This window comes from Staurois parvus, unplaced genomic scaffold, assembly GCF_062004578.1.
Source record: "Staurois parvus isolate SC_StPar_1 unplaced genomic scaffold, SC_StPar_1.0 ptg000237l, whole genome shotgun sequence".
In the NCBI taxonomy this organism is placed as follows: Eukaryota; Metazoa; Chordata; class Amphibia; order Anura; family Ranidae; genus Staurois; species Staurois parvus.
The window spans coordinates 4,612,720-4,637,465 of record NW_028318033.1 but is presented as its reverse complement, the minus strand read 5'-3'; the positions used below and the strand labels follow the sequence as shown (position 1 = coordinate 4,637,465).

The following is a 24,746-nucleotide window of genomic DNA, read 5'->3' as shown; positions in this document are numbered from 1 at the left end:
CCAAATCCGTCATCAGCTTTCAAAGAAGCAGTACAATTTAGTTACCTTATCCAAAAATATTTGTAATCATCAAAAAAAGACAGAAAACATCAGCAGCAAAATAAACGAAGACACTACATCAGCTTGGCAAAGAAAAATTATTCAATTCTGCGAATGGCCACAATGCATCAGCTACATCTAGTGGCCAAAATAAGTATTGCCTATAAAGATTGTGAATGGGAATTGTGGTCACACACAAAAATGGATGACCTCAGGTTCTGAACCCAGATTTTAGAATGGCTCTAGATCAGTGGTTCTTAACCTTTTTGGAGGTACTGAACCCCACCAGTTTCATATGCGCATTCACCGAACCCTTCTTAATTGGAAAAATAAAATATGATTTTTAAAATTCAAAACATAGGTATATATTTATACATAGGTGCACAAAATGAACAAAACCATTAAGAACAAAGAACAAAACCATTAAAACATGATTTTCACACAAAAACAAAATAATGAATATTTACCGCAAATCAGTGTGACTTCTGCTGTTGTCTTTCAGAGGCCAGTTCAGAAATGCGCGGCATTACCTTGGCAAGTGCCACTCATGTCATTTTCGCAACAAAGTCTGTTCCTTTTCTTCGTCTTTATGTCCAGCATCCTCGAAAAGGATTGCTCGCAAAGATATGTTGTAACAAACGGTATGAAAATTCATCCCCCATAGTAATTCATCCCCCATATAGTAATTCATCCCCCATATAGTAATTCATCCCCCCATATAGTAATTCATCCCCCCATATAGTAATTCATCCCCCCATATAGTAATTCATCCCCCATATAGTAATTCATCCCCCATATAGTAATTCATCCCCCATATAGTAATTCATCCTCCATATAGTAATTCATCCCCCATATAGTAATTCATCCCCCATATAATAATTCATCCCCCATATAATAATTCATCCCCCATATAATAATTCATCCCCCATAGTAATACATCCCCCATATAGTAATTCATCCCCCATATAGTAATACATCCCCCATATAGTAATTCATCCCCCATATAATAATTCATCCCCCATATAGTAATTCATCCCCCATATAGTAATTCATCCCCCCTATAGTAATTCATTCCCCATATTAATTCATCCCCCATATTAAGTCCCCAAGTCCCCCCTGTGTCAATTCACTTACCTTTGCTCCGCGCGTTCCTCTCGCTGTATTCCCGCGCCGTTCCGGTCTTCAGGGCGGACTGTGAGAGGAGCCTAGCTCCTCTCACGTTCGTCACGCTGCCCCGCCTACACACATCCTGACAGCCAATCACTGGCTATCAGGATGTGAGTGGCAGCGAGACTGGCCAATCATTGCATTTGAGTCCCTGCCGCCCGAGAGGAGGGAGGGGAGCGGGCGCCCGGCACACAAGAGCCGCGGCTTGCCGACCACTGGGCATGTCATCACAAATCATATGAGTCGGGTGTGGGTCACCTCCGCCGAACCCCCGAGACTGACTCACCGAACCCCTGGGGTTCGATCGAACCCAGGTTAAGAACCACTGCTCTAGATGGAGCAGTGCTGGCACGCACTGTCCCAGACTTCCGTTTAAAATCTAAACCACATGAAGAAGTTGAGAAATAACACATAGAAAAGAGCAATACTGTCACTTGTTATGGGAGGCCAGAGAGCATGATACCTGTAGACTCCCACTATGATATAAAAGGTAAGTGGCTGCACCTAAAACAATAGTAGATATTAAAGTATAACTAAAGGCAAAACCTTTTTTTTTTTTTTGTTTTGGATAGAGTGGAGATGGATTAGAACAGCCATTAGGTTTTTATTGCTGTCTGTGTCCCCGTTAGGGATATTCACCCTCTCTATTCGTCTTGTTTACCATCATTGAAAGTGGAAGTAAAGAAAACCCCACATTTTGGGTAGTCTACAGAAATGTAATAGATGGGAAATTTTCCTTCGTTCTGGTGACCCAACAGTCCCCAAGGAATTCCCTTTATTTGTAGGGTTATCTCTAACTTTTTCGGCTATGGAACAAGAAGTGAAGGTAAATCTCCCAAATAGGACATGGATGGAAAAAAATAAACTGACAGGGGTTATAACCCTCCCTAACTAGATTCAAAATGAAAAAGATTTTGCCTATAGTTCTACTTAAATACAAAAACATAAGCAACTCTCCTGCCAACATAAACCTAATTAATCACTTTTTCTTGACTTGCCCATTGCCTAGCTTGAGATACATATTATACTGAATGCACACATCCAGAAGAGAAATACACTTTAAAAATAAAAGTTAATATTAAAGGGTTTTATTTTATTCCAATATTAAAGTGTATCTATGTTCAAAATTTAAAATCATACAGTCATGGACAAAAATATTGTCCCTTGGACACAGCGGATCATGGAAAGAGCCGAATATCTCGGCTCGGTCATGTGATCAGCTGTGTCCAATCACAGCTGATCACATGTAAACACAGAAATGCCGGTTATCGGCATTTCTCTCCTCTCGAGCTGTCACGCTGACAGCTCATGAGGAGAGGAGAGCCGGTAATCGGCTTTCCGCAGAGGGGACATGTACACTGATTATTAGGGCACTGATGATCAGTGTGGCCCCAGAAGTGCCACCTGTCAGTGTCCATCAGTGCCAGGAGTCAGTGCTCATCAGTGCCACGTGCCAGTGCCCATCAGTGCCACATATCAGTGCATTCCAGTGCACATCAATGCCACATATCAGTGCCCATCTGAGCTGCCTTTCAATGTCACCCATCAGTGCCAGTCAGTGCCGCCTATCAATGTCATGTATCAGTGCTGCCTTTCAGTGCCCATCAGTGATGCCTGTCAATGCAACCTACCACTGCCTCCTCATCAGTGCCACCTATCAATGTCCATCAGTGCAGCCTATCAGTGCCCATCACTGCAGCCTCATTAGCGCACATCAGTGAAGGAGAAAAATCAATTATTTACAAAATTGTATAACAAAAACTAAGAAAAAACTTTTTTTTTTTTTAAATTTTCAGTGGTTTTTGGTTTAATCACCTCTGGGATTTTTATTTTTTCTTAAATACCACCAAAAGAAAGCTCGGTCTCAAAAAAATGATAAAAATTTCATATGGGTACAGTGTTGCATGACCGCGCAATTGTCATTCAAAGTGTGACAGCACTGAAAGCTGGAAATTGGCCTGGGCAGGAAGGGGGTATAAGTGCCCTGTAGGCAAGTGGTTAAAGTAAGCTTATATAGGATTGTCAATATTGTTTGTATTTATGTTACAATGCTGATGTTGTCAAACGAAAGCGTATGCTGTGGCCATAGAACTCCGTTAAATATCAGGTATCAGGACATAAAATATACCAGTAAACACATTACTCGGGCTCATGTACTCGGGGCGTTTGGAAAACTCTTCAGAACGATGGAAATGGACTGCTGGAAAAGGTAGGTTAAAAAAATGTCAGTTTAGCCGTGTTTGTATAACACATTTATGCACGCTTATGTGCGTTTTTAAAAGATAACCTCAGGAGACCTTCCCAAATGCCCAGAATGCACTGAAAAATAGTAAATAATTAACTATTTCATACATTTTGAGAGGAATAGAGAGAGCAGAAGCAGAGAGAGCAGTATGTAGTGAGATGACCTGTCTTTTCTGGTTGTATTCACTATGGATCCCATCATGAGCATGATGAAGCACATTCTACCATTTGTTTCCTTCACACGAAACCTGGAACTGACTGCACTGGTGTACCGGGTCCAATTGAATACATGGAAAATGCTGTGCATGCATTTCTGATGAGGAAAGCAGCATTTGGACATGGAACAATTAAAAAACACTTCTAAAAACAAACGCTTATAAAACGCGGATAACCGCATTCACAAGTGTTTGGCATTTGAAACGCCGGTAATATCTACTCCTGAACGCAGGTTTTGTGCGTTCAAAAAAACGACTGTAAACCCAACTGCCTGTAAACAACTATGTGCACATGGACACATAGGAAAAGATTAGGGAGAGTTCAGGGGCTGCTGAAAAAAACCGCTCAACAGCTCCTGAACGTCAGTTTAGGAGCAGCAGTGTACAAGAGCCCTAATGCTATTGGCAACAAACAACTGAAATGGGAAGGAGTAAATGGCACTTGTTCAACAAGCCAAGCACAAGTCAACATGTGCATCTGTATAAGGGCCCGTTCACAACAGAAAGCAGAAACTTGCAAAGGGAAAAAGCCGATAAAAAGGGAACTAATACAGTGACTACATCTAAGGTCTGATAAGCTATATTAAGTGCTGGAAAGATCTACATACTGTAAACTAGAAGGTTAGTTCTGAGGATGTAGCAAGTTCATGTTAAATGGTAAAAGGAGTGAGTGAGCAGTGTAGGTAAGTGTTAGAAGTGTTATTGCCCCAAGAATTCTCATTCGCATCTGCCTGCCCCAAAGTATGAGATCATCCATGAGCTGCTTTAGGTAGATCCAGGGGCGGGCTGACCATTTAGTAACTCTGGCACTGCCCAGGGGCCCAGGCTCAATAGGGGGCCCCATGAGATGCCCCTGGTACCTTTCATAGGCTTTTTTGGGTGTGGTTTGAGTGGGGGAGAGGACACAGGGGCCCAATGCTTTCCTATGGCCCGGGGGCCCCATGAGTTGTCAGTCCGCCCCTGGTAGATCCCCAATGTGGGACTAGGCCCCAGGCATCAGTCAGTCAGATGGCAATGCTACGTATCAAGAAAAATGCAAGGCATTAAATTGTGTGTAAAGCCTAAGCATTTTTGGGGTGGGGGTTAGGAAGGAATAGTTAAAATAAAGTAATGTTGTAAAAATGTAAACCCTCACCTTAAAATAACAATGAAATACAAAACATTTGTGTATACATATAAAAAAAAACACTGCAAATACCTTTTTTCCCCTTTTTATAAGTGAACACATCCCCTCTGTTCTCAGCTGCATAAGGAGCTTAGGGATAAGAAACAGCAGCACACTGATCTTCCCAGTGAATGGCTGTGCGGGGGGGGGCAGTAGTTGTCAGCACATGTCTGAACATTGGACGAGAGCAGGCTGATTTCCCACCATACCTAGAGAATTGACTACGCTTTCTATCATGCCTAGTGTGGCCAATGTGTAATAGGAAAGCAGAGGGACTGGCAGGAACACCAGGGATTTCACTCAAAGGGAGCAATACAAAGAGAACAGGATACTTTTTCATACAAGTACATGGTATAGCAGATATATATCAGGAATATCAGCTTTACATATTTAACCGCTTGCCCCCCTGAGGATTTACCTCCCTTCCTGACCAGGCCATTTTTCGTGAGACGGCACTGCATTACTTTAACTGACAATTGCACGGTCATGCAACACTGCACCCAAATGAAATTCACGTCCTTTTTCTCCCACAAATAGAGCTTTCTTTTGGTGGTATTTGATCACCTGTGTGGTTTTTATTTTTTGCGCTATAAACAAAAAAAGACCGACAGTTTACAGAAAGAAAAAAACGATATTTTTGACTTTTTGCTATTAAACATGTCCAGTAAAAAAAAATCAAATTTCATCATATATACTGGAAATTTGGGGTTTTTTTCACTAGTAATTGCGGCGATCAGCAACTTATAGTGGGACTACGGCAGGCATTCTGAGATGGGGGGGAACTGACTTGGTGTCACTGACATTCCCAGTGACACCAATACAGTGAGCAGTGCTAATAAAAAAACACTGACACTGTACTAATGGGCATGAAGTGGTTAACATCCTGGGTGATCAAAGGGTTAACTGTGTGCGGTTTGACTATGTGGGCTGTGTGCGCTTCACTGTAAGCACACTGCTTTGTATGGCTCTGCTATGGAATTCTAGGTAGGGGTGTATCTGCCATGAGGCAAACAAGGCGCTTATCTTGGGCAGCGTCCCCAAGCAAAAGGGACATTGTGGGTATCAGCGGGGGGGGGGGAGGGGGCAGCCAACCTGACCCGGCACACAGGCAGGGGCAGCTGTAGAAGAGTGTGGAGTGGTGAGCAGATCCAGGGAGCACTCGAGAGCTGGGGCCCGCTGTCGGTGTGTGCTGAGCTGTGTGGGATGGGAGAGAACAGGAGGTGCCAGCGGAGGGCCCCCCCCAGCTCTTTGTTGCAGCTGCTGCTAGAGATCCTGGTGGAGATGGGACACAGGCTCAGCTACCGATCCTGGCACCATCTGGAGAAGCCACTGCTGGACAGGTAAGAGCTTGGAGGACTGGTGCTACCAAACCAACTGTCACGCTGCCCCCCCCCCCACCTCCCCATCACATGGACCCCTTCCTGTCTCACTACCCCCCTCCTGTCCTGAAGGGGTGGATCTTAAAAAGAGGAAGGGTAGGACAAATTAAGATTGGGAGGGGGGGGGCTCCCAATTTAAGTCTTGCCTAGGGCAGGACAAAACCAAAATATACCAAATACACCACTGATTCTAGGCACCACCTAATTAATCTTGAAAATGCTCCCTCCCCCCTCCTAACACCTATTCTGATTAAACTGTTTAAGAAATATCTTTATACTTACCTATTTTAAGGCCACAGTGGTTGGGTCATGTGATCTCCCGTGTGGCTGCAGGGGAGAGGAGAGAAGACTAACAATGGCTAGTAAAGCCTGGAGTGGTGACATCACCCATAGGCTTAGTATGGCCCATCCATTTCTCCTTTCATTTGATGCCACCCTGGCTGGCACAGGAACGCTGGATCATGTGACCGGGCTGGAGTGGCCTAAAAATAAGTAAAGAGACCTTTCTTGCACGGGTTAGTTAAAATAGGCGTTAGTATGGGGAAGGAGCATTTTTAAGATTAGTTATGCGGTACCTGAAATTCCTCTATAAAAATTTGAGACACCCCCATGGTGTGACTAAGCTGAAGTGTAGTCTATGCATATCATACCTTCACTTGCAACTTTCTCCTTCGATGCAATAGAAATTTTTCAATCAAATCATTTTGTTTGCAATAAATGCCTCTTCTGAGACCCAGTGATGCTGCTGTTTGTTGGGATGGGACAGCAGGTTCCCATAAATGTCATAGCGTTTTGACTCAAACCTGCTTTGAAAATCATTACATGAAAGAACACATCCTCATCTCTTCAGACAAGCATGTTCCTCTTTTTTCCGGCCACTAAGTGCTGCAGACTTTACGGTTATCTACTGATTGGTTTATTAAAGCATGGACGTCTTATTAATGCTTATGGTAATGCCCTGAAAGAAAAGCTAATAACTGGAAGAGGTAGGCCAATGATGGTACAGATGAGGAACAGAGGATATTGATGAATGATTGAAGTAATTCAGACAGGAAATGAAGGCAGGCTGAAGATAGCTGCTATAGCTTTAAATGGTTATATTGTGGAGATGCAAGTTTGCAGGGAATTGCAAGTAATCAGTTCTAATACAGGAGAGGACTTGCTGCTAGTGTGGGAAAAAGGTATGGCTGAAGTTTAGACCTGCCTCACCTGGAACAGCAAGATTGCAGCATGACATCCAGAGTTCACACCTGCAAATCACATAGTGTTTCCATACTTTTGTCCAACCCCTGTATGTGACCAACACATCTTGGCGTGTGTGGTAAAGTCCACTCTTTTAACTGAAAAGACCACATAAAAATCAATTACGTTTTTCTGCGATGTTTAGCAGAGGTACCGGACCCCTCACATGATAAAGCGGTCCTGTACAGGTCTGAAGCATTTCACCAAAATGTGATCATTTGTTATATTAACTTTTCAGTAAAGAGTGGACCTTGCAATAAATATTTGATGCGTTCTGACAACATACAGGCATACCTCAGTTTACAATTTAATGGGTTCTGCAAGACTATTAAGAAAAATTTGTAAAACAAAAAAAATTTTCCCATAGAAATGCATTCAAAACCAAAATAATCCGTTCTGGAAATCAGAAAAAAGTTTAAAAAAAAAAAAAAGGGAAGGGTAGTATTTCTGTTCAAAACTCTTTATAAAGTGCACTTTAACCACCTCCCGCCCGCCATATAGTAATATGACGGGCGCAAGGTGGTTCTCTCGTTCTGGGAGGACGTCATATGACGTCCTCCCATTCTCACTGCACATGTGCGGCTCAGGGAGCGTGGCGATCAGCGGTGCGCTGTGTCCCTCGGATACAGCGGATCACCGATCATGGAAAGAGCCGAAGATGTCGGCTCGGTCATGTGATCAGCTGTGTCCAATCACAGCTGATCACATGTAAACAGGGAAATGCCGCTTATCGGCATTTCTCTCCTCTCGAGCTGTCACGCTGACAGCTCGAGAGGAGAGCCGGTAATCGGCTTTCCACGGAGGGGACATGTACACTGATCATCAGGGCACTGATGATCAGTGTGCCCTGATGATAAGTGTAGCCCCAGCAGTGCCACCTGTCAGTGCTCATCAGTGTCTCGTGCTAGTGCCCATCAGTGTCACATATCAGTGCCCATCTGAGCTGCCTTTCAGTGTCACCCATCAGTGCTGCCATTCAGTGCCGCCTAACAGTGCCATGTATCAGTGCTGCCTTTCAGTACCCATCAGTGATGCCTGTAAATGCCCATCAGTGCCACCTACCAGTGCCCATCACTGCCACCTATCAGTGTCCATCAGTGCAACCTCATTAGCGCACATCAGTGAAGGAGAAAAATCACTTATTTACAAAATTTTATAACAAAAACTAAGAAAAAAACATTTTTTTTTCTAAATTTTCAGTGGTTTTTGGTTTAAGAAAAAATAAAAATCCCAGAGGTGATTAAATACCACCAAAAGAAAGCTCTGTCACAAAAAAATTATAAAAATTTCATATGGGTACAGTGTTGTATGACCGCGCAATTTTCATTCAAAGTGTGAGAGCGCTGAAAGCTGGAAATTGGCCTGGACAGGAAGGGGGTATAAGTGCCCTGTAGGTTAGTGGTTAAAAGGCATAAATACTGTACAGGGACATGATTAAAAATGAATTTGTAAATGCATTAAAAAACAATGAATCTGTTCTGGAGGTCAGAAAAAAGTAAAAAAAAGTCTTATCTGTTCAAAACTCTTTATAAAGTGCACTTTAAAAGGCATAGTATTGTACAGGGACATGATTAAAAAAAAAAAATTGGAAATGCATTGAAAACCAATTAATCTATTCGTATTGCGAAAAAAATTCATAAACCAAGCCATTATTTGCAATGGATTTTCATTCATAAACCGAAAATTACGTTGATTGAGGTGTTCGTACGCCTGTATTTTCTTTTATATCTATACCAGTCGGAGTTGCTGCATTACCCTAAATTTACGAAGTCAAATATCGGTTATAGCGTGGAAAGGGAATGTACGGCTTCGCTCACCAGTGTAACCATGTACAAACGGCCGAAGGAAATCAGGTTGGAAAATACTTTCAGCCTAATATTTATCCCATGCTGAAATTCACAATGGCTAGGATGCCACACATTATGTACATAAAGCCAAAGGGTTCTGCTACTATCAGACTAGAGATTTCACATGGAATATGTGAATACATTAGCTGACGCTTGTTATTTTTGCGTAATAGGATATGATTTTTAAGTACTGTTAAACAAACACCTTTTCAATACCAAGTAACAACTCAGTAACTGTTCAAATGGTCACATTACGAAGTGTGAAGTAAGGTGTATTCTGGAAGTCACACCTGAGCAAATAGACCTGGGATGTTATCAATACACAGAATCTCACAGACTGAAGTTCTTAAGGTGGACAGGTTACAAGTGTGCTATAGAAAGTGGTGTGCTGCAGCCACAGGTGGTTATGCAGATCATTTCCTCATGCACACTGGCAATCCTTTTTAACTCCCCTAGAAGTCAGCAGCATTTTGGCCAAAAAAAAAAAAAAAAAAGCTTGATGCTGGTAAAAGTGTGTACTGCATTTACATGCGTTGACCAGTGTCAAACATTTGGGCATTCATTAATTTCACTGGCCAGAGTAAATCATGTATTCTAGCCATGGAAATAAATTAACGCTCAAGTGTTAACATGCGTTTAAGTGCATCAAGTGTTTTTTTCAGCCACAACCCTGCTGCTCCTGTTACAAAACACTAAAATCCTATGTGTCTATTAACCTCCCTGGCGGTATGATTATTTCAGATTTTTGGTGCTGAAAGGGGTACCATTATTTTGCATGGAAATATGTAGTTTTTTTTATTGTAGGCTGTAATTTTTAGGAATAACTCACTGAAATCTGTCCGAACAAGAGTCTATTAAACATCCCGGGTATGATAAATGTGAAACACGAAATCATAAATTATAATTTAATAAATAATCATTAAAAAAATAATATAATAATAATACATTTAATTCAATAATATAATCAAACCGAAAACACTGAAATTTGAAATAGAGCACAAAGTTCGCACATTGCTGAGCAAAGTCGCAAAATCGTTTTCAGTGTCTGATGACGAATTTCCCCACGAATCATTATCACTCAATTCTGCAAGTGGTTCTAATTTACTATCGCTGTTCTCTAGTTGGTCTAAACCCGCTTTTGACCTAAAAGGGACGCTTTTTGGACGCCATGGACGTTTCTCAGTTTCCAAGCAGAAAGAACAGACAAAATACAGACAGGGGACAGGACGAAGCACTCGGGACAAAATGTATGTGAAATGGGTTGAAACAGCAATGTTTTACTATGTAAAATTTGTTTGGAAAAAAAAAAAATGACTTTTAAAATTTTCAAATTTCCCGCCGCTGGCGGCGCCCGTACATCCCGACGTCACAGGGACCAGAACACAGAAGCCGGATGCCGGCATCGGCCGGAGGAGATGGCCGGGGACGCTGCAGGGGACACATCGCGGGAGCGAAGGACAAGGTAAGCTCTGCAGGGAATCCCTATGCAGCGCCGCATGGTAAGCCCGAGTGTAGCTCGGGGTTACCGCTTTTGGTACTGACATTCTACCCCGAGCTACACTCGGTAATACCGCTAGGGAGGTTAATACAAAGGATAATGCGCGGGGGGGGGTGAGGCCTGACGCCCGTAGGAGCAGTTGTAGAACTGTCCAGTGTGTATGAGGCCTAAATGTATTTATGAAAATGTTATATTGAGGTTTCTTTTGCATATACAGTATGCATCCAAACCCTTTTTAATCTTTCCTTTTACACCATTTTGTTATTTTGCACACAATCTACAGTCTGCCCAGCAATGGACTGCCCAGCAATTACATCATCCTGGAAAGCAAATTATTGCTTAAAACAGAACTTTACCCATAACAACGTGATACAAAATCATGCTCTTTATCAAGGAACACAAAGTACATTCTCCATTAATAATTATACTACCAAAATTAGTGTGTACTGTAAATTGCCTCCAGTATTGCTCCTGTTTCTTTTTTCTTGAAGGCTGCCATTTTGATGAAGCTCAGAGCCCCTGAGCAGCAGTAAATCTTTAGGCTGTCAGCAGATTGGCCTCTACATTGGCCTCTACAGTGCCAAAAATAGAGAACAACTGAGCATGTGCAGAGCAGGGTGTGTTACTGGATTTTATACAATAAAGGCACTCATGGTTAACATTTTACATAGCTATACCTGCAAAAGGGGCCAAGCATCCTGCCAGTGATCTAGCAATATTTAGTTTTCTAGCTAAACATCCACTTTAATAAGTGCTAAAGTATCTTCTGCAGATCAAACCAACTGTGGAAATGTGGAACTGTGAAAAGCACTTCTAAGGCTGGTGGCCCATAGCATCTACGCAGGGAAGATGTATTTGCATTGGGACTGCAGTACGACTGATGGGAAAAAGTGATATTTGCAGGGATGCTACAGTTCGTAGTTTAGGGCCAGTTCACACTGATGCAGTGCAGGATTCACAATGATTCTTGTGCGTTTCCCAGACCGCATCAGAATCGCACTTCGTTCATGTGAACTGCTGCGGGTGTCAATGTTAGGTTGACACCCCAAAAACGGTTCACAAAACACAGTGCTGAATTGGATCGCATGGGTGGTCACACATCTGATTCCAGTGTGGAGAAAAAAAAAAAAAAAGGGTCCTGCATCTTTCCTGCGGGTGCATTGTGAGATTTAAGCCATACAAAATGAATGGTTCAATTCGCACTGCAACAGAATTGCATGTTATTTGAGCAGGAATGCCAAGCTATTCCTGTCCAAATCACATGTGGTTTCCAGCAACACATCCGTGTGAACAGCCCTTAGCACGAGGAAATTATATACTGCTGAGCCAGGAATAAAGGGGGTACCAATGAAGCACTGAGGCAGAGTGATAGGGCAAAGGGGGTGATAATAACAAGGCTGCTACAGTGCTAAGTTGATTATTAGAAGAGTGTTTTTGCCAGGCATAATAGTTTTTGAGATAGAGGCACAGAGATTTAATGAAGACATACGCAACGAATACAAAAACTGCATAATACCTGCACAAAAATCTAAACCAAGCTTATTAAACAAATAATCCAAATACAAAACAAAATGGCCTATGATGGTTCCAACACTCGATAGGAAATAGCTCCCATCAACACATGGACTATCAAACTATCCACAGTATGGTCAATAAGCGTGCTCAGACCCTAGTCAGAAAAGTCAACTGTGCAATATCAATACAATTCTACAGAACCAAATATAACCAACCAATAAATGATAAAAACCGTAAAAACCCAGTAATTCGAATCACTACATACTTATCAGAGAATAAGCCAAATGTAACAAAAACAGAAGAGCCAACATAGATCATAAAATATGGATCAAGAACACAAAAAAAAAAATCGTGATTTTAACTCATTATTTAAAATTTTCACAAACGACCAATTATTGACAAAGCAGAGAAGGGAACTGATGAGGAAAGAAACCCGTCTCTGGCAGGAGCGAAGGGTGATTTCCAAGTGCAATATTCTTCTGAGTCAAGGGTGAGGGGAAAGGTATTAACTGGGGCAATGTGATGCTGTAAACAAAAAATAAAAAGACAACAGTACAGGCAGTCCCCAGGCTACGCACACAATAGGTTCTGTAGGTTTGTTCTTAAGCTGAATTTGTATGGAAGTTGGAACAGGTACATTTTGTTAAGCGTAGCTTCAGCCACAAAAAAATATTTTTTTTTTTTTTTTTTAGATAACATAGGGAAGGATTAACATCCCTGCAATGTTTGTTTTTCTGTCTGTGCCCCTGTTCAAAAGATTTCACCTCACTTTCTGTCCCTGTAGCAATTGGATTTTGAAAATTTTGTGTTGTCGTGGAAACAAGGATTGGAGATAAACCTTCAGTGGAGACACCTTTTCCCATAATAACTCTTACAGGAATACATCTCCCTTCCTAGGGACATATTTCTTCTTCTTGTTTCTCCCTCTGTTCATAAGTAGGAGTCGTTCATAACTTGGATGTTCGTAACTCGGGGATTGCCTGTATGCAAAAAGTACATCTATAGGCATTTTTTTTTACATGAACTCTTTCTCTGTTCTACCTTTTACCACTTAGAAAAACAGACTCTTTTTTGATACTTCTATCTCATGGAAGATCCAATAAGAGAATACGACAACAATATATGGTTTTGTGATGGCTGTGGCAGTTTGTTAGAACTGAAATGCTGCTGAAGGGATCTTAATGTATTCCGAGAAGATAAAAAAATAGTAAATTTGGCAGAGTAAAGAGAGCACTAGATGTATGGCTGACAGTCCATTTCAATTTGCATCGATCTTAAGAGTAGAAAAAATAGCCAACATGTTTTTGGGGCTTAACTGATCCCTTCTCACCAGGGCTTCTGACCAATGCGTTTGAAGAAAGCTGGACTAAGAACAGGTATTGGGAGTAGATTTCTCTGGTCGCGGATCTCGTCTGGGACCACAACAGGCGGATAGGTCTTAGTCCACTTTTCTTCCATCCCACTCCTGCACAAGCCCTGATGAACTGGGATCAGTTCTGTCCTGGCAACACATTGGAGTTGATTTAATAAAACTGGAGTGCGCAAAATCTAGTGCAGCTGCGTATGGTAGCCAATCAGCTACTAATTTGATAAATATACTCTTAGGATGAATTAAAATTGAACTGACTCCCAACCATATGTCTCTCTTTACCCTATCAAATATACTACCGACGATCCTGGTCCTTGGACGAATTAGATTCTAAAGAGGGGTCTACTAACTATAATATTAACAAATCAAAATACCAAAACCATGATCCAACACATCCTGAGAAGATACAAAGAGACAACTTCACTAATAGGTTGCAACAATCATGCAAAACGTAAAATATATGTAAACCCTTACCTTGTAACACAACCCATTCTGTTTAAAGTGGAATGGAAAGCAAAACATGTGTATAGATATAAAAAATATAAAATACCTTCTTTTCACTTTTCTTTACAGTTAGTGATCACATTCCCTCTGTTCTTAGCTGCATAAGGGCTTGGGAGGAGAAAATGCATACACTGATCTTCCCAGTGATAGACTGTGAAGAAGGGGGGGGGGATTGTGAGCAGAAGTCTGATCACTGGAGAAGTGCAAGCTGAGCCCCCTACCTAGTGTGGTCAGTTTTTGATAGGAAAGCAGAGGGACTGACAGGAACTCCAGGGATTTCATACAAAACAAGCAATACAAACAGAACAGGATAATTTTTCATACAAGTACATGATACAGAATATACATATCAAGGTTATGAAATGTTGGGTTTACATATTCTTTAAACATTCCTAGTAGAATTGGCCTAAAAGCAGACAGTAGATCTATACACTTTACAAGCATTCACATTATATAAAGTGGAATTCCAATCCAAAGCACCAACTTTGTTTTAGATGGGGTAAGGCATAGTCCACCTGCCATCCAATAATGCATTAGAGAGGTTTTCCTTCACTTCCTGCTTTGGTGATAAAGGTCGGTGAAATGAGGGAAAAATACTTCCTATCACTATTTACACAAACAGTAAAAATGCTGTTTTTTTAAAAGAGATGGAAAAAGGTTAAAAAGCTCTCTCTGGCTTTTGGCACTGGGGAAATTCAAAATTATTTCTGATTATAACAGTTGTCACCAGAAGAAAGGTGAGGGAAATCCAGAAGACATTTGGACAGCAAATAGAACATAAAAGAACGTCTAACCTGACCCTGTGCCATTCAAAGCGAATAAAAAAAAAGGCTCGAGTTATACTTTATGCATTCAACGGCTGCCAATGAAAGGTGCCCATATATCACTTATTTCATCTAAGATTTACACATTTTTAAAATGAAATCCTAGAGAAAAATGTGTTACTCCTGAGTGAAAACATATACATGGCTATAACCCCTTCATACTGTCAAATATAATTCAATCATATTTAATTTACAACAGTGAGAGACAAACTTGCAGTAATGTGTCAACACTTAACAGTTGTGTATGACAGCAGAAATGCTCAGACAGGTCAACATCACACTGCTATGGCCTATAGAGAAAACTGCACTCCTTCAGATGATGTCACCAACTAAACATTTACTGGAATACTTAGTATTATTAATATTACGTAAATAAAAAAGTAAAATATAAACACATATTTTAAGTAATTTTAGATTTTAAATGTAATAAAACTTTAATTTTAAAGCCTAACTTCAGTTAACCACTTGCCTACCAGGCACTTTTACCCCTTCCTGCCAGGCCAATTTTCAGCTTCCAGCGCTGTCACACTTTGAATGACAATTGCACGGTCATGCAGTACTGTACCCATATGAATTTTTTATAATTTTTTCACAGAAATAGAGCTTTCTTTTGGTGGTATTTAATCACCACTGGAGTTTATTTTTTGCTAACAAAAAAAACCTGAAACTTTTGAAAAAAAAAAATGCATTTTCTTCTTTTCGGTTATAAAATTTTCCATATTTCTTCATAAATTTAGGTCAAAATGTATTCTGCTACATTTCTTTGGTGAAAATACCCCAAATTAGTGTATATTATTTAGTCTGTAGGAATGTTATAGAGTCCACAAACCAAGGTATATATATCTGACAATTGATCAATCATGATGTACTGACGGCCCATCTCATTTCTTGAGGCCCGAAAACGCCAGCATAGTACAAATACCCCCCAAATCACCCATTTTTGAAAAATTGACAGTTCAAGGTATTTGGTAAGAGGCATGGTGAGTTTTTTGGAGGTTGTAATTTGTCACAATTTTTTGGAAAATTTAGAATTTAGAAAAAGAAAATGCTTGACACCATCTGAACCAAAGCAATTTATCTTGGTCTCATCAGACCACAGGACATGGTTCCAGTAATCCATGTCCTTAGTCTGCTTGTCTTCAGCAAACTGTTTGCGGGCTTTCTTGTGCATCATCTTTAGAAGAGGCTTCCTTCTGGGATGACATCCATGCAGACCAATTTGATGCAGTGTGTAGCGTATGGTCTGAGCACTGACAAGCTGACCTCCCACCCCTTCAACCTCTGCAGCAATGCTGGCAGCATTCATACGTCTATTTCCCACAGACAACCTCTGGATATGATGCTGAGCACGTGCACTCAACTTCTTTGGTCGACCATGGTGAGGCCTGTTCTGAGTGGAACCTGTCCTGTTAAACCACTATATGGTCTTGGCCACCGTGCTGCAGCTCAGTTTCAGGGTCTTGGCAATCTTCTTATAGCCTAGGCCAGGGGTAGGCAACCTGCGGCTCTCTAGCTGTTGTGGAACTACATTTCCCATGAGGCATTGCAACATTACAAAATTGACAGTTACAGCTATGACCTGCAGAGGCATGATGGAACTTGTAGTCCTGCAACAGCTGGAGAGCCGCAGGTTGCCTACCCCTGGCCTAGGCCATCTTTATGTAGAGCAACAATTCTTTTTTTCAGATCCTCAGAGAGTTCGTTGCCATGAGGTGCCATGTTGAACTTCTAGTGACCAGTATGAGAGAGTTCAATAACACCAAATTTAACACACCTGCTCCCCATTCACACCTGAGACCTTGTAACATTAATGAGTCACATGACACCGGGGAGGGAAAATGGCTAATTGGGCCCAATTTGGACATTTTCACTTAGGGGTGGACTGACTTTTGTTGCCAGCGATTTAGACATGAATGGCTGTGTGTTGAGTTATTTTGAGGAGACAGCAAATTTACACTGTTATACAAGCTGTACACTCACTACGTCACATTGTAGCAAAGTGTCATTTCTTCAGTGTTGTCACATGAAAAGATAGAATAAAATATTCACAAAAATGTGAGGGGTGTACTCACTTCTGGGAGATACTGTATACAGCCATTTGTAAACACTATAACTTTCATGTAAACCAGTCAATTTACATGTATTGGGATTTTTTTTAGCAAAGCCATGTAGCGGAATACATTTTGACCTAAATTTATGACGAAATTTGATTTTTAAAATTTTTTACTGGACATGTTCAATAGCAAAAAGTCAAAATTGTTTTTTTTTTCTCAAACTTTTTGGTCATTTTTATAGCGCAAAAAAACCCCAAAAAAACAAAAAGACGAAGAGGTGATCAAATACCACCAAAAGAAAGTTCTATTCATGGAAAAAGGACGTAAATTTCAATTGGGTGCAGCGTTGCATGACCGCGCAATTATCAGTTAAAGTAACACAGTGCCATAACGCAAGAAATGGCATGGTCAAGAAGGGGGGGGGGTGTAAATCCTCTGGAGGGCAAGTGGTTACACTCACTGTAGAACCTTACAGGTTAATCCTTCAAAGTGTGTAAAAAGGCTGTTTGATTCGGTCTTCTCTGATCCTCCCTTTCTTCTACTGTCCCCAATCCATCTGCTGATAGTACAGAGATCTAGGAGTCACTCTGCACATGCTCAGTTTAGTGTTTTTTTTCCTTTGGGACATTGCATGTGATCAGCCCAACACCAATCAGCACTGTCCAGACAGAGGGTCAGGGATTATGCAACATCATAGGACAGCAAGAGTAGAATTAAAACTCCTGCTACAAGTTTAACCAGTGCTCAGCTGAACACTGATAGAAGTGACAAGACTGCTCTATACTGCTGATGAGAAAGGGTATTTAACAGTTTATATTTACTAAAATAATTACATTTCTATGTTGTGTGTACTGTGGGAGACAAGATATAGTGAGTGCAGGGTCCTGGGTTTAGTAACACTTTAATACAGTTTTAATATTCAAAGCAAACTCCCCTATCCATCCTCTTATTTATTTTGCTTTTAAATCACTTTGAAAAAGTCTCCTTAACTTTTCTGGCCGTGGCCATTTTGAGTAAGGGCTGATGGTTCATGTAGCATTTACTTCCTGGAATCCATCTGCCCTTAGCTAAAGCATGCGGGCAGGAGAGTGTACTTAGTTGAGAAAGACGCTCCTCCCCAGAGGACTGCTGGGATGCAGGACATAATTTGCCTAGGCCAAAAACAGTAAGTAACTGAAAAAATGTAAAAGAAAAAAAGTTTAAAACGAGTAAACCTTACTATCTATTTACTAATGTTAGCCGCATAAGGATTAAAAATAGTGTTGATTGAGAGAGTAAAGGTTCACTAAAAAAAAAAAAAAAAAAAAAAAAATCATCATCAGAGGGGGAAGATTTCACCTAATCCAGGAGACAGCAGCAAAAGGGACACATCACACTGATGTTCTACATATACTAGTATTTGTTTTTTTTGAAAGCTTAAAAAAATGCTGGAAAACACGCTGGATAAAAAACACTGGGAATAGTATGTTTTGTAGCGTTTCAGTAGCGTTCAGGAGTGTTAGCATTTTATTAGCATTTTTACAGTAGATGTAAAGGAAAGAAAAAAAAGAAAAACCTAGAAAAAAAAAAAGCTGTTAGGAGTGTTTAAGTTTAGGAGGGTATATTGTTTTTTTATGCTTGAAAAGTGCTCCAAAAAAACTCTGCACAAACATTTTTCTGCTCCTAGATGCTGAAGCTCAAAAAATGCTAATAGCCTAAAGTAGTGTGTATGAACACATAGGATAACACGAATTAGCTTCTAGGAGCAGAAACAAAATACGGTCTGTCAGGCAGATTTACTTTGATGCCTACTGCATGAGAAGTATCATCAATCTCATCTTGACTTTGCTCTGATGCTTTGAATTTTTCTATCTTTGAAGAACCTCTTTACCATCATGAACCAAGGGATTGGTCCTTTATTCTATATGGATATGCCACTCAGCTGAAACCTGGGACAGACTTTATGCACCCAAACGTATGAGGGAGGTTACCATTCTTCATGAAAATCCTCCCCTGGATGCTGCCTTATATCCACTGGGCATCAGAGGGTGGTGAAGATACTACATATACATATATTGTTCCATACAATGTTTCCTCCTCTGGACTACATACAGTCTGGAGTCCTGTTTGGGACTTTTCAATGGTTGCCCCCAACAAGATTTACTTGGCTAACAATGCAGTGTAAGAGGGAGGTCAGTGCAAACTACAGCATTCACAGGATAGCCTCCTCTGGAGTACTTTCAACTCATTACATTCCTTCCTGAGTGGCACAAGTTTATAACAAAAGGAATATCCTTTTGAGGACTCAAAGCTATCAATACTGGAATTTTCTATGTTGAGCATTTATGGTCCTTATAGGAAAAATGTGATGCCTCTATACAGGTTTATTCAGCTGGCAATTATTGGTACCCCTTGGAGGGGGCACAATATGAGACCTGTGGAGTGTGGTGTATTGTTGTTGTTTTTAAACATGTTTTTGTTTGAATAAAAAGGAGTCATTCACGTGCTTTCGACCACCAGCCTTATGATTTAATCACTTGCCCTCCTAAGGATTTACCCCGCTTCCTGACCAGGCCATTTTTTGCGTTATGGTGCTGCGTTACTTTAACTGACAATTGCGCGGTCAGCAATGCTGCACCCAAATTAAATTTACGTCCTTTTTTTCCCACAAATTGAGCTTTCTTTCTGTGGTATTTGATCGCCTGTGCGGATTTTAATTTTTTTGCACTATTGAAAAAAAAAAAGCGACAATTTTGAGAAAAACAATATTTTTGACTTTTTGCTATGAACCACTTGCCCTCCTGATGATTTAACCCCCTTCCTAACCAGGCCTTTTTTTGCTATTCGGCACTGCGCTAATTCAGTTGGTAATTGCGCAGTCATGCAATACTGTACCCAAACAAAATTTATATCCTTTGTTTCACACAAATAGAGCATTCTTTCGGTGGTATATGATCACGTGTGCGCTTTTTATTTTTTGCGTAAATTTTGAAAAAAAAAAATATATTTTTTACTTTGGGCTATAAAAAAAATATAGAGTAAACTCAAAGTTAGTCATACATTTAGGCCAAAATGTATTCTGCTACATGTCTTTAGTAAAGAAAATCCCAATAAGTGTATAGTGCAAAAAATAAAAAGCGCACAGGTGATCAAATACCACTGAAAGTTCTATTTGTGTGGAAATAAAGGACGTAAATTTCCGTAGGGTACAGCATTGCATGATGTGCAATTATCAGTTAAAATAGTGCAGTGCCGCATAGCAAAAGGAGTCCTGGTCATTAAGGGGGGTAAATCCTCAGAATGGCAAATGGTTAATAGTGGTGCACTGAAATTAAAATTCTGGTGCCGAAACCGAAAATTTAGGATGCACTTGGCCGAAAACTGAAACAGACAGTTTTTTTTTTTTTTTAAATGAATTTAATTAATGTGACTGGCAATTTTGCACTTAAGTCAATAGTGAGCATTTTTGCATTAAAGTCAATAGCGATGCAACTTTGCATGAATATGTATGAGACACAATTTTGCATTGAGTCACTAGGGAGCATTTTTGCATGAAAGTCTATGAGATGCGATTTTGCATTGAAGTCACTAGGGGGTGTTTTTACATGAAAATCTGTGAAACGCAACTTTTCATGTATCGGTATCAATCAGCAGCTTTTTTCCTATCTGCAAAATGCCGATAACACTATTTTTGGCCGATAAGTTTCAGGTGCCGATATATCGGTGCATCCCTAGTTCTTAAAGTAGAGTTCCAATCAGTTTTGAGTTTATTAAAAGTCAGCAGCTACAAAAACTGTAGCTGCTGACTTTTAATAAAAACACACTCACCTGTCCCAGGGTCCAGCGATGTGCTCACTCGCGCTGTCCCTTCTCTGCCTCCTCTCTCCTCGGCATCACAACTGTGGGCACCAGGCTGTGACAGCTTGCGGCTTCACAGCTAGATACCCACTGCGCATGCGCAAGACGCACATTCTGATTGGTCCGGCAGTCTTCTGAGACCTGTGAAGGTTCTCAGGAGACTGCAGAAGGAAGGAGGGGGCAGAACTTCCAGCTCCCTTTGCTGTGGCCAACTGAGATGGAAGTGGGAGCGGGTACCTGTCAAAACCAGGTACCCGCTTCCCCCTCCTTCAAATGGTGCCACATATAGCAGAGGAGGGGGAAGGAGGCAAACAAGCGGAGCTTTCACTTTTGAGTGGAACTCTGCTTTAATACTGTGTATTGCACCTTTAGCATCAATGACAGAATACAGTCTTTTGTAATAGTTGTCTATGAGCCCCTGAATTCTTGCAGGTGGTATAGCTGCCTATTTGTCTTGGCAAAATGCCTTCAGGTCATGCAAAGTGTTTGGTCATCTTGCACGAACCGCACGTTTGAGATCTCCCCAATGTGGCTCGATAATATTAAGGTCAGGAGGCTATGAGGGCCACTTCAGAACCTTCATCTACTGTAACCACCAGAGGATCAACCTGGCCATGTACCTAGGGTCATTGTTGTGCTGGAAATCCAAGAGTGTTGCCATCAATTTTCACAAGATTTCCTGTGCCTTTTAGAGCTCCCCCCCCCCAAAAAAAAAAAAAAATTTGCAGCATTTTCAGTGCGAATTTTGCACCGCAACAGAATCGCACCCTGTTCATGAGAAACACTGCAGGTGTGTATGTTAACAACGCCAGAAAGCAGTGGGTAGAATCGGATTGCATAGGTGTGAATACCTATGCGATCCGATTCTAGTGTGTACCAAAAAAAGGGTCCGGAGCATGTTTGGTGCGGGTACGGTGCGAATGGAGCCATATAAAATGTACGGCTCCAATCACACCACATACAAATCAAATGTGATTTGTACAGGAATGCAGTGCGGTTCATGGCGAATCACATGCGATTGACTGCACCGCACTGATGTGAACCCGGGCTGAGTGCTCAGAAGCTGGTCATTGTCTCCACAGTGACTCACCTGGATACCATTATCTGCCTCATTAGTCCAGTTTACAGCCAGCACTTTTTGCAGCTTAGCTCAATTCCTCCTTGCCCGGTCTATGATCTCCAATGTGTTCTTGTGTACAACTTGATCTAACTTCCCTTCCAGTTCCTGTTCCTGATTTTTGGCTCCTGAATACACAGACTTCTGGTTTCCTGACCCTGGCTTGTCTGATTACCCGCACTTGTATCCAAACCCTGGCATCTATTTTGACTGCGTTCCTGATCTATGTTATATTTTCTATTTCATTAAAGGAGTGATTTTTAACTGCACTTTCTGTCTCTGCCTGGTTTATGGTTCCTGACAGTATGTAAACGTTTGATCAGAGCCATTTGAGTGATTTGTGTTATCATTAGGAGTTCAAAAGGAGCCAAACAATTATGTAATAATAAATGGCTTCATATGATCACTGTCCTTAAATAAAAGACAGTTATTTAGCATGATCAGTCATATTTTCAATATCAATGCAAAAATTTCTGCAATGCAAACTTTTGAGCACAAATGTATATTGTGTTTTCTTTGATGCTGAGGATGCACTAGAGAGAAAAATCTTTATTCCGGTTTGAATAATTGTGATTATTATCACATGTACCGTCCGAGCAACCTGAGCACAGATGGGGTCAGGAACGATGTGATTTGGGGGGGGGGCAGTTGCCTCAGGCACAGTGTTTTCATGTAGGGAGGCACTCGGTGAGTGGTGTCTCATCACATGTGTACCTTGTCCTTAACTGTACCTCTGGCTGGTCTGGCAGTATTCGCAGTCAGTACAAGGAGGTCGGCCAAGGCAGAGAACACAGCCGGAAGGTCCCATGTGGTTACTAAGCACTTCCATGTTCATATAAAGCCTGACTGGCCAACCTAGAGGCATGCAGTGAACATGGCGGCGGCGAGGAGCGGGATCTCAGCTGCAAAGACAAACGGACGCATGTTGACTGATCCATAACCAACCAGTATGGGAGAGGGACAGTTCGCCATCTTTACTATGGGCAATGGATGACCCTGTCCTGGCATTGGGCTGTGCAGAGGAGTAGACCTAAGTACTGAGCTCCTGGCATCAATGATTATTAGAACTATAACTTGTAAGCTGGCATAGGAAGTACACTGAGCTGAATGAGGATAATGGATATGAAGGAACAAACATCCCACAGAACACTTCTCAGGTGAGAGAACCAACACAGGGACAAGTAGAAACATGAGTACTAACACACTCTCCACCCGCACCACTACAAACACAACACTGCACTTCCAAGCCTTACCTCCTCACACCGGTGTAGCGACAAGGAGGGTATCCCATGAAATTCGGTATCCCCTGAAGCAACTGCGCATGCGCCTTTTTCTTGCCGCTACACCGGTCCAAAACGTCAACCACTCCGCATGTGCAGAGCCTCCGTTACCGAGACAACGCACTGCCACCCAATCCCAACACTGCTGGCATTCCACGTGACGCCGCAAGCTCATTCACAATTCAGGAGGCAGCAGTGTAGATCATGTGGCTAGTGACAAGCCGTGTATGTGCGATGTTATTGGCTGCAAGAAGGAGGCTTGGAATGCAAACCAAGGGACTGGGCCAATCAGAAAGTAGGCAGGAGAAATGCTTTCTACAGCGTGACTGTGGACCAGCAGGAGCCAATGAGGACTTTGCAGTATGTATAGAGAGCGAAGCTGGTAGTAGTAGTGCGGGGGGAGGCGGGGCTGAGTGTGTATATCTAGGGAGGTGTACCGAGTCTTAACTGGGTAGAACTGGCATGGGCACCACGTGGGGCTGTTATCAGTCATGTGATCTGCAGACTGGGAACAGAGTGACAACTGTGTGCTGATCAGAGTAAGCACCGAGTCACATGTAGTAAGAGCAATGAGCAGCCATTTGTAGCTAGAGGTTTCATTGCTGTAGTCACTGCTGCTGAATAAAGGCAAGCCTTTTCCTTTTAGTTTTTGGATAGAGAGGAGAGGGAGTAAAGCCACTTTCAGGTTTGTATTGCCGTGTCCCCCTTAGGGCTCGTTCACACTTGACTTATTTCTAACTCTTACCACATGCCCCTATAGCGTTAGACAGGCGTTTGAGAAGCGGTTTTAACGCTCCCAAAATGCCCTATGCACTGTTTTGAGGCGGTTGCCAAGCATTAAAACCGCACCACAAACTCCTATAATGAAGTTTAAATGGTAGTAACGCTCTGCAAACGCCTAGCAACCACGTCGCAACCGCACCGCAAACGCTGGCCAGGCCCTTGCGGAGCGGCACCATAGACTTGAATGGGAGGCTTCAACTCCTGACTCGACCAGAGGTGTCAGTTTTGCCGAGACACTAAGGCTACGTTCACACTAGCGTTGTGTGCAGGTGGCAGAGAGTTTTTACCGCTTCCCAAACGCCTCGGACAATTCTGCACATTGCAGCACATGGTGCTGTTCTAACGGGAGCGTTAGCGTCGCAGCAAAACGGACGCCTCTGGTCGAGTCAGGAGGCATTGAAACCTCCTATTCTAGTCTATGGTGCCGCTCCGCAAACGCCAGGCCGGCATTTCCTGTGCGGTTGCGACGCGGTTGTGGGACGTTTGCAGAGCGGTAACACCATTTAAACTTCATTATGTGCGTTTGTGGGGCATTTTTAATGCTCGGCAAACGCCTAGCAACCGCCGCAAAACCACGTTTGCTGAGCGTTAAAAAACTCTACGCAAACGCCGGACCAACACTTGTCAAACGCTATAGGGGTGTTTGGCAAGCGTTGGTAAAACAGTC

At 41.8% G+C, this 24,746-nt stretch overlaps 2 protein-coding genes across 4 annotated transcripts in view; one reads left to right on the top strand and one right to left on the bottom strand.

Annotated features, from left to right (window-relative positions):
* Positions 1–23,396, bottom strand: part of MIPOL1 (mirror-image polydactyly 1) — a 539,082-nt gene extending 515,686 nt beyond the window's left edge. For both annotated transcript variants that reach the window (XM_089680250.1, XM_089680252.1), the window contains exon 1: positions 23,270–23,396. The gene's annotated coding sequence lies outside the window, so the exon portion shown is untranslated. The remainder of the gene's footprint in view (positions 1–23,269) is intronic.
* Positions 23,397–23,548: 152 nt separating this feature from the next.
* The window catches only part of SLC25A21 (solute carrier family 25 member 21), a 533,123-nt gene continuing 531,925 nt past the window's right edge, over positions 23,549–24,746 (top strand). For both annotated transcript variants that reach the window (XM_089680272.1, XM_089680270.1), the window contains exon 1: positions 23,549–23,656. The gene's annotated coding sequence lies outside the window, so the exon portion shown is untranslated. The remainder of the gene's footprint in view (positions 23,657–24,746) is intronic.